We start from the raw sequence: 10345 nt of genomic DNA on the forward strand, positions 1-10345 counted from the left end.
GCGGGTCGTGTAAAAAATTGTCGACTCCAACATTAAGTACTTAAGTGTATTATTGAATTAGGCTTAAGCTTAACAAGCGTTGCATGTATATATATGTATATACACACACATATGTATGGGCCAAATATACCTTGTTAACTTAAGTAGATAATCAACAAGCTATAAATGTTTAGCAATGATTATGAGAAATAACAATAGATAAGCAAAATTAAATACTAACCTAGAATCAATGCTTGACCTAATAGGAGTCAAAGGTTCTTAGCTAGTTTTAGAAAGCGAGAAATGCTACATGTGAGCACGTGGGTAGCTTTATGTGTCGTAAGGTTATAGGATTCGATAGCTCAGTTGAGTCTAACATCATAAATGTTTGCAGACATGTAACACGAGGTTGGAGACTGGAACTAGTTCTCCAATGTAGAGTTCAAGGTAACTAGAACGTGGAAGAGTACTTGAGTCGTGAGTCCTATATGGTCTACTAAGGTGAGTATTCAACTCACTGAGAAAAGCTACTATGTTTTGTGGTTTTAAATGATATTACAAGAATTCTAAAATGTTTAACCCCGAGCTGATAAATTGTTATGATGCTATATGATTTATGATTGCTTTGATACCTTGAACTATGTTAAGATATGATGTTGATGATGATTTATAAGCTTTTGAGTATGTTTATGCGATTGAGAAATAAGATATGTTTTGAAAAATAAAGACTCCTATGTGTGTGCGTGTGATCAACCAATAAAACAAAATATTGAATGTGGAATATAAAGAACACAGATACTTTGCTGATGAAGTGAAAATTATTTGTACTAAAGAGAAAAACCATTCCGGAGTAGCCAAACCTAGGCAATCCACTATTCAGAAGAAAAAGCTAGTTACAAAGTAGTTGTACTCACATAACCCAATGCAATAGCCTTACCTTTAACTCTAGCACGTACCTATACATGAACACCTCTCAACCAGACCTCCTGTCTGAAGAGTTCTTCCATTGATTCCTTTAGCTTAGAGCTCCTATCTAAATTAGACTTCAAATGGTTGATCAAATCACACAAATGCTCTAAGAGAGTTAGCACATCTAACAATATCTATCTAAACAGCCTCCCTTGGCACACTGAAATTCAATACTAAATTCTTACAAATACACAGCATATAAGCCTCTTTAAATAGGCTACAAAAATCATAATTCTACTCCAACCCGAATTTGCATAGGTGGCGTATAGACAAGACATTGGGCGTTCGGACGGTAAGCATCAATCCATCATAAGTTACTGAAGTGCGTTCGGATGGCTTGCCCTAGCATCCGAATAGTTGTGTAGAACACCTCCACTATTCGCAGCTATCGCATTTGTGTCCTGACACTTGTGCGAACATGTGCTCTCTGTGGGTCGCGTCACTGGGCGTTTGGAAGGTTGTGCGAGCACCAAGTCCCTGTGGTTTGCATCTGATACGCTGTTCGAACAGAATGAAAACACTGTCTGGCATCCAGATGCTTCCTTGGGGCTGTCTAGACGGTCACAAGGGAAAATCGACTTTGAAATTTGTAAAGTTGCTAGAATCTTCCTTGTCTTCAAAATCTTTAATTTCTTGAGCAATATATTGTAGATCTTGCCTTGTACAATTCTTTCCATGTTGGCATAAATATTCTGCAATAATATCTGAAATAGACTCTGAATTACGGTGTCCCTAAAACGTCAGTGTCCAGAAAAGGAAGTGTTTTTGTCTATGAGAATGTAGCCAATAAAACCAACAAACTCCCCCTTTGGCTATTCTGGGACAAAAACACATAACCGATCCAAAATAAAAAATGCTCCTCGTTTTTTGTCTTGAAAGGACAAAGGGTTAATAGAGTAATAAATCCACAAAAGAAATCAAAACTAAAATCCAAAATAATTTGGAAAGTAGTAGAGTTTATTAAAAACAGCCCAAAAAAAATAAAATTGTTTATCGAACTAAACAACTTATAAAAATATTAAGTGACACATGCACTTAATCCTGCAACAACTTGCTGAAAGCAAAGAGAAAGAAAACAAGGTTATGCTTTCACAAGAAGATTAACACACGCATATATCTAAAATTGAGAAATTAGTCAGATAGCAAATAAAAAATATAAAGACATATAATTGAGAGTCAAGTAAATTAGGAGCTAAAATTTCTCTGCGGATAGAAAATATAAACAATTTACTCAACTCATGCAATGCGTGGCGTGTGTGAAAGCTTTCTCAGTAAGGCAGGATGTTCACTGATAAGTTTAAAACAACTGAATTTTCTAAATGAGAGAAAATTTCAAGTTTGATGAGCCAAAAGTCATACATTATCTTACTAGGGCCTAACCACCTTGATCTGATACACTCCTTGTAATGTCCAAGATATTAATTAAATATTTTAAATGGAAATTAGACTAAACAAATGATTTAAGTTAGTAAAGTGTCAACAAAAATGCAAAAAAAGGTGTTGAAAGCACTTAGAAAATCCAAGAAATGAGTTTCTAGCTGGGCGTCCGGACGCTTACTTATCTCGTCCAAATGGCCTTGGTAGAAAGTCCGTGTTCACAACCCTGTTCGAATACTTCTACGAACACCAAAGTCCGAGAGGACCTATTTGCAGCGCCGTCCGAACGCTCATGCGAACACCAAAGTCTAAAAGTTCCCGTTCGCAGCCCTGTCCGGACACCCAAGCGAACACCTGCGACTTCTTGTGCACGCGTCCGGACGCTCACTTATCCCGTCCGAACGACACTGAAAATAAATGCGGATATGAGCCCTTTTGGCTCATTTTATCTGAGTCTCTCTCCCACTACATGAATTTTCTTAACGTTTTTCATACAAAAACCTTGACCTACGAACATCTAAGGGTCCGATTTCAAATCCGACTTCGGGAACGTGCTTTACGTGTGTGGATCTATGTTTTGAGGTAAATCGTTAAACTCATGATTTGGAGATTTTTGGGTGAAATCTTGTAAATGTGAGTTTAATCCTCATTATTCTTTAGGTATTTGGTTAGTTAGAGCTTGCTAGAGGCTACCCAAACCTTAGGTATTGGTTTGGTGAACTTTTGGCAAGTTTTCTCTCAAACCCTAACTTATAGGTATTTTGTTTAAGTGCTGTTTTGTGAGTTTAACACTAAGGAAATACTTATGGATTAACACTATTATGGTTGAGTTAGTGATTAGAAGTTATAAGTAATTGTCTAGAACCCTTAAAATTTTATTGGTAATATAATAATGTAGCCCTTGAGCGATTCAAGTGCTACTTTGAGTAATTAGTGATCTAAGGTGAGTATTCTACTCACTGAGAAAATTACTACTTTGAAGTATTTCTATATAGTGAATTAATAAGTGTTTTATTACTGAACTGACAATAAGTTAATTATGTGTTTTGGATGAGTTAAGTAGTTTCAATTATGTTGAGATATATCAATGATGTTTATTAGAATTGTTGCATGAATGAAAAGTGTGATTTGAATTGATTTGAAGTGTTTGATTGCCTGCTTCGGTTGGGATTTAAATTTATGTATTTGATGCCTGCTGCAGTAGGAAATTGAAGTAATGCAAATTGTTTTAGAAAATGACATGTTGAATTGTTTAATGTTTTATGAAGAAAACATATGTTAAATGCATAGTTCTTGAAAAGCAAATATATAAAGTGTTCGAGTATTAAGCATGAAGCATGTACATTGAACAAGATAATAACGAAACAAAGAAATAAAAGATTGAGGCAAGAATCCAATATGTATGAAAGGACAAGTCTTAGGGGAGCGATTGCAAGCTTTCACTACCTTGAGGCAAGCCCCACACAACAAAGAGAAAGGACTAAGAAAGAGAAAACTGAGGCGAGCCCCATATAGTTAAAAAGAGGAAAGAGATAAAAGAGATAGAAAGCTTAAGCATGTACAACATTGTTTTTATGAGTGTGATGTTTTCATTATATGATATGTAGTGGTTTTATGCTAGACGTATTGTTATGCATATGAGTTTTAATGAACAAGAATATATGCATATTTCTATCGGCTGGTTGCATGTGTTTAAAAGCATTGAACTTAGATGTACAAGGATGTTCGCGTTACCCAGGTATGAATAATGGCATGTCTATGAGTGGGTAGGCTAACTGTCATTCGCTCTTCAGTAAAGACGTGCTTGCATATTAGAGTTTCACTCTAGTGCTTGTATGGTCAACTAACATTCAAGGCACGAAGCTATAATGCGATTAGATGTGGTGTTACCTGTATTTGGAGAATGATGATGTCTTAGAGCATCCTCATCAAAGTAGCTAAATTTTCTCCAAATTTTAGCCAAGCAATCTACTTTTTTTTTTTATTTTATCTCACACTTTTAAAAACTTCCTACATCAAACTCTCTAAATATTTCTCTATTTTAATTATATATTGTTTTTTATTAGATTTGAGACCAACCACTTTTAACTGATTTCCTACATCAAACAATCCCAGCATGAATACCCATCTAGTGTCCTGGGTCAGAAAAAAGATCGAGCACCTAACCTACAACCTTTCCAAACCACAGTGATACACAACCGAAGAAAAGCATTAAAAACCCAACACATCGAAACCAAAATCCGAATAGCCAAAGGAAAAAACACATCGTCCTCCAATCATCGAACTGGGTCTCGCATCAACAGCCGAACGAGATTGAGCAATTGGAGGGGAGGTTACAGCCGTTGATTCTGCATCATTGATTCTACAGAATCTTCCGCTACCCACCCGATCATTCATCAATTTCACTTGAACGATTTGGGAAAAGTTCGTTGACAGACAGTGGGCGAGAAAAGTTTCAATTTCAAACCCAAAATCAATTGAAAACAAAGAATGAAACTCACATTTTGGGAACGGAAATTCGGGGTAAAATTCAGCATCTTCTCGCCTATTTCATCGGTGAAATTAGGGTTTTTTAGGTTGGAATCTTCATAGTTGAAGACAGTTGTCGACGTCGACAGCGAGGCGGCTGGTTGCGTTCTTGGCGTTGCTCCAGATCTTGCGGTAGATTTTGAAGGTTGCGTTCTCGGGGTTCTCGGCCGGTTGCGTTGTCGGCGTTCGCGACATCGTGTAGTTGAGAAATCCCTGGAGGAGCTCAATCTCGTCCTCGTCGGTCCAAAGCCACTGGAATCGCTGGGCGAGTTGGCCCAGTGCCTAGAAGCAACAAGCTGGGTTTCGGTTCATGCGGAGGAAAGTGACGATCTTGCGGGTGACGGAGGATGTGAAGAATGGCGCGAGAATGAACAAAAATAATAAAAAATGAATAGCGTGAGATCAAATGGGCGTTAAATCTGGAGAAGGATTCTGATAAGAACTATTTTGGTGAAGGGATGGAGAGCTTGATGCATAGGTGATTTTGAGAAGCTTCACCAAAATTTAGTGAAATGTTTGAAATGCCGAGTTCAATACAGATGCTCTTAGTATTGAAGAGTAAGATGCCATTGTTTTCTTACTTAAGACCTATGTGAATGCGTGAATTTCGTAATAGGATGATTGTGTGCACGTATGTCTGAGCTACAGGACAAAAGTATTATCTTGTAGATGGCTCGATATGTAGAAGCTTCCAAGGTGAGATGACTGAAACTTTTATATATGTTCACAGCTACATAGAATGTTTTAAATGTTTTTTTAATGGTCAGTGTTTACTGTATCAGCTACAAGTGTAACAACCCACCTTTTTCAAGAAGGCGTAATTGAAAATTTCGATTTTTACACGTGACATTACGACGTCACCAGAGTTATAAAAATAGCAGCAGAATACAATTTTTACATAAAGACTAAGGATTTATAACACAATACATTGAGCTGACTAAAACTCTTATAGACATTAATTAAAAGTCATTTACAATAATTACAATGAAATACTAAAATCTCTACACTTAACACATATCCTTAAGTAAAGATTTTAGTATTGAGGCCAAACCTAGCTATCACAACTTCCATAATCGGTCCAGAATTACCAACAACTAAATACTCAATAATAAACCCAACATCACAGTAACTACATTAAAATCATCATTTACTTACTTATAAAAAAAAAAACTACATTAAAATCATCTTATCCACTCAATTGGCCAAACATCAAATGGCCAAGAATCCTCCCACCATCTAATATCAAAATACCACATGGCCACAACACTATCCAACCTTAAATCCAAATTAGTTCATTACAACCAAACACACAATCATGTCGTCCAAAACCTCATATCACAGCCGATCCATAATCAACCACTAATTTAGTTTAAAACATTAAGCTCCAATAATTATCTCAACTTTAGAAACACTAAATCTGGACAGGGAACACTCAACAGGAAAATCATCACGCAAAATACCCATTTGGCCAAAACTCATACACATGACTTAAATCCTATCAAACATAGAATTTCAATCTCTAAAATTACCCCATTCGGCCAACAGTAAAAACACCACACACTGGCCGATCAACACCATCGCTCAAAATACTCATAATCGGCCAAACCCACAAAACAGGGGAAATACACACTCACGGCCGGACAGGGGTTTCAACCCAAATCATCAAAACCTAACCCAAATTCAGTAACCGGAAAGCTCTACAAATCACAAAACAAAACATTCAATTCCTATTTTCTCATTCAACAATTAACCAACAATTAGATATAAATCCTATAAAAATCTCTAGGAATTACCTATAGCTTTTGAGCTTAAAAACCACTGGAAAAGCATCTCAGGCCGCCGGAAGACTCCCTTGGAATCGCCGGCTCTGACCCATCGGAGGATCGGGTCTCACGGGTTCGTCGAATCCTCTCGGGTTGATGGGTTTCAATGCACGGGTTTGCTGGAAATCACTATTGGGAACGCCGAAAATCACGCTCCAAATCACCCACCAGCGAGCCATGGAGGATCGGACCTCCGGCTGGATTGGGTTTCCGATCCCGGTTTACCCTCCCGATCTCACGATCTCTCGGGTCTCTCTCTCTGTTACCTCTCAATCTCTCACTCGATCAGTCTCTCTCTCCCTCTGCTCTCAACTCTCTTTGTCTCGCTCAAACCGGAAGAAGAAACGAAGAACAGAAAGAAGAAGAAAGAAGACGAAAAGGAAAGAAAAAGAAATAAAGAGGACCGGGAGTTTCTTTTTTTACTGAAGAAGGTGCTGTTCTATTTTATAGAAAAGAGAAGATATTTAGTTTTTATTAAAAATATTTTCCATAACAATATCTTCCATCAAAATATTTTAAGATACTTTATCTGTGGATATTTTTATCTTGGATCCTTACTATTATGTATAGTTCATTAAGGTTACAATCTAAGTCCGTTTTGAGTCTAGGTTGTTTCATCGTCAATATTATTATCTCAATAATATTATAACATATATATATATATATATATATATATATATATATATATATATATATATACATTTATTACACAATAATATTATTCATCAATATTATTATATTAATAGTCCACTGAATAATTCAGTCTGTATATTTATTAATCCTGTAACATTATTAGAGTCTAATAATATTATTTTTTATTTATAAAATTATAGTTTATAAATAATAAGGCTAAAGAATATTTATTTTCATAAATATTCATGTATTCCTTATTATTTATCAGGGATTAAAATATCATATTAAAAGCCACATATTTTATTTAACTGATGGATGTGAATATTGTTTCATACAGTATTAAGCCGTTCGAGCATCGAGTCTTGTGGATCTAACATCAATTCTAGACTTGCCTATTTTACTCAGTATTAAATTCAAATTTAAGACATTTTATTTTATGACTTAAAATCTGTGGTGCTACAACAAGTGCTCTCAAAAGACAAAAATTTATAAAAATGGGTAGCTATTTTATTGTACATAAGGCTAAAGGAAAAGTCGGTTCTTTACAAAAACTCAGCGATTTTTATACTACTGAGGTCTCGATATGTTTTATACTAAGACAGTGAACCCATTCTTTCACCTATACGGATGTGGCTACTACCACAACCTTATAGATGCTACTCCTTTAGTTGCAGGGACATTAGAAATGAATGATGATCTAGTGGCGTTGTGTTTGGGGTATTACAATTGAAGCCTACCACAACAGTTGTAATGTGTTGGACTATAAGGTCCTTTATTTTGTATATTGTATATATGGCTTATGATCTGCATGTCACTTATTCTTTGTGTAGCCATTTTTTTGGTATATGATGTAAATGTTGTTAAGCCTTAAATAGATAGATAATTGATGGCTCTTTTGTATAAACAACAGGTTATGTTTAGATGTGCTTTTCCGCCAACATATGATGGTATCTTTATGCTTTCCGCTGTTAAATGTAACTGGATTATCAAGTATATGTTATGGGGCATGTGTCATATGTTGGCTGAGCGACAAATAGTCGTGCCACTGGATGACTTATTTGTATGTTTAAAAAAAAATGAGTCGTCACACTCCCACTAAGAAGCATAACTTTTTCATTTACTTAGTTCGTTCGTGACCGTCTATTTTCGTAATGATTTGGTCACCGACTTTTTCTATAGGGACAAGTGGAAGAATTTATTTAATAGCACATTCAGCAGTGGATCTTTTTATATCCAGATTTTCTGAGAATTGAATGCTTTTTATTGTTTGTGCTGCAACCTAGAAAAAATGCCATAATTTTTAGGTTCTAGGTTTAACTAGCGAGTTGGTTAATATGACTATCCCTTTTTTTTCTTTTTTCTTTTTTTTTTTTTAAAAAAAAAAAAAAAAAAAAAAAAAAAAAAAAAAAAATTCTCTCACAAGAACTTTCAGAAGTTAAAGACCAGAGAAAGAAAAAAAAAAATTACCTTAGGGGAGCTTTGGATAGTGCACAAATTCTTTGCATGAGATGAATAAACAATCTAGCATTTGGATGCAGTAGAGAAACTTAGCAGATATCAAATTAAAAATCTCAAGTATATGTTAGAATATTTCATCAAAGCACAAAGACTGATATCAGTTAAAAAGACATGTGATTTCTGAAAATTATTGTAAGAGAATAAACGACATCTTTCCCCAATTTTTTATTTTATTATTTTTTTTAATGTTGAAAAAAATTGCACAAAAAAAAAACGTGCCTTTCAGTGAAAAAGATAAAATCTAATTCTAGCATACAAAGAAAAGCAAACCTGTCCTCATAGAGAGGTTTGAATTTACCGAGACAGAGAAGCAACCGCCAGTCGTGCTTTTTCTGTCATCCACATAGAAACCTTCTAACAATTCTCTTAAAACAACAAGAGAAAATATAAGGATAAAAAGATAGTTCCAAACAAAGATGAAAAGCATATGTAAAAATATGACAATGAATTATGCTATGCATGGAACTCGACATGCTTTAGGATTATGAACCATGATCCTAGGCATGTCATGTACTCACCTACCACTAGGTGAGTCAACTCCCCCTTACAGGGTGAACAGTCTCATCCTTTCTTACCCATGCCTTCTTGACCCTAGAAGCAAGGTTGTGGGCTATGTCCAAATTGTCCAGTCTGCTAAGGACATTTTGCATCATGCTAGATAACCCCTCATGATTATTCTTGGGCTCACGGGGCTTGGACTTGAAGCATCTGGATTTGTTGTGACCAGTCTTGCCACACTGACGACAAGTAGGGACAAATCTATGGGATGTTGCCGCTAATGCCGAGGAGCATGATGTGCCTTGGGAGCTTTAGTGCCTGATTTTTCTTTCTTTGGCTCTTGCTTCTTGACCTAAGGCTTCTGAGCTTGGATCTGAGGACAGTGTGGTCGCATGTGACCAGTGATGCTGCAATGATAGCAGCTAAGGACAACCCTTTGAGAGGATTGTCTCTTATGTAGAAGGACATATTTTGGCTTGGAAAGCTCTTCAACATCTTTTTCCTTCTTAGGAGCATCCTTCTTATTCCAAGGCCTCTGGGAATTTAATTGTCCACAATTTTGTTTGATGTGTACAACAATCTCACAATGATGACATGTAGGTAAGTTTCTTGTATTGGAATGCTTCATGATAGCATAAGGTTTTTATGTTAGCATTCTCACAAATAATATTCTTACCTTTGTCCCCACAGGCATCCTAAGGCTCTACAATATTAGGCTTCACCAAAAACCGTTTCAGATGCAGAAGCAATATTAGAAGCAGGTACAACAGATTTATCAAGTAATTTATCTTCTAATCACTTGTTTTTCTTAATTAATTTGCTTCTTTCACTTTCCAAATCCTTAAGCTTTTTCTCATGCATTAGGTTTACTTCCCTTAATTCCATATATTTCTCATTCAACTTATTGTAAACCTTCTTAAGCTTATCTTCTAATTAACTATTTGCAGAATAGTAATCATCAGACTCATGAGGACTATTATAAGAAGCAGCAAGAGCAAAGAACTTAGAATTCATCATTA

At 35.8% G+C, this 10345-nt stretch overlaps 1 long non-coding RNA gene across 1 annotated transcript; it reads right to left on the minus strand.

Annotated features, from left to right (window-relative positions):
* Positions 1 to 830: 830 nt before the first annotated feature.
* Positions 831 to 7102, minus strand: LOC133854189 (uncharacterized). Its single transcript, XR_009896789.1, has 2 exons — positions 6648 to 7102; positions 831 to 1760 (listed from the first exon to the last, which is right to left on the minus strand). It is a non-coding gene; the product is annotated as an uncharacterized LOC133854189 (long non-coding RNA).
* Positions 7103 to 10345: the final 3243 nt, after the last annotated feature.

Source organism: Alnus glutinosa, chromosome 13, assembly GCF_958979055.1.
Source record: "Alnus glutinosa chromosome 13, dhAlnGlut1.1, whole genome shotgun sequence".
NCBI lineage: Eukaryota > Viridiplantae > Streptophyta > Magnoliopsida > Fagales > Betulaceae > Alnus > Alnus glutinosa.